We start from the raw sequence: 319 nt of genomic DNA on the forward strand, positions 1-319 counted from the left end.
ATTGCTGTTAATAGTGTTCATCGTCTGTTTGATTACGTCTTTAATTGATTTTTCCGTACATTTCTGCCATACGTACATTGACTGACAGTCACCACTGATAAGCTACCACTAAATATTGTAGACACTTAATTTGCTGTAAAGTGTAAAGCTGACGATTTGTATCGTGAAAAGCGCTATACAAATAAACTTGAATTTTCTCCAAACAGCTGTCAGCTGTCTTAGTGATGATAGTGTTGCTGATTTACCTTGGATTCGAGCGAGAGTGAGCATGCAGTGTATTTGCATGTAGCAACTGCAATCAGAGTGGCAAATGCATGAT

At 37.9% G+C, this 319-nt stretch overlaps 1 pseudogene; it reads left to right on the forward strand.

Annotated features, from left to right (window-relative positions):
- Positions 1-319, forward strand: part of LOC107662539 (tRNA pseudouridine synthase A, mitochondrial-like) — a 7,325-nt pseudogene that overhangs the window by 3,031 nt on the left and 3,975 nt on the right.

This window comes from Sinocyclocheilus anshuiensis, unplaced genomic scaffold (genome assembly GCF_001515605.1).
Source record: "Sinocyclocheilus anshuiensis isolate Anshui unplaced genomic scaffold, SAMN03320099.WGS_v1.1 scaffold457, whole genome shotgun sequence".
Lineage (NCBI taxonomy): Eukaryota > Metazoa > Chordata > Actinopteri > Cypriniformes > Cyprinidae > Sinocyclocheilus > Sinocyclocheilus anshuiensis.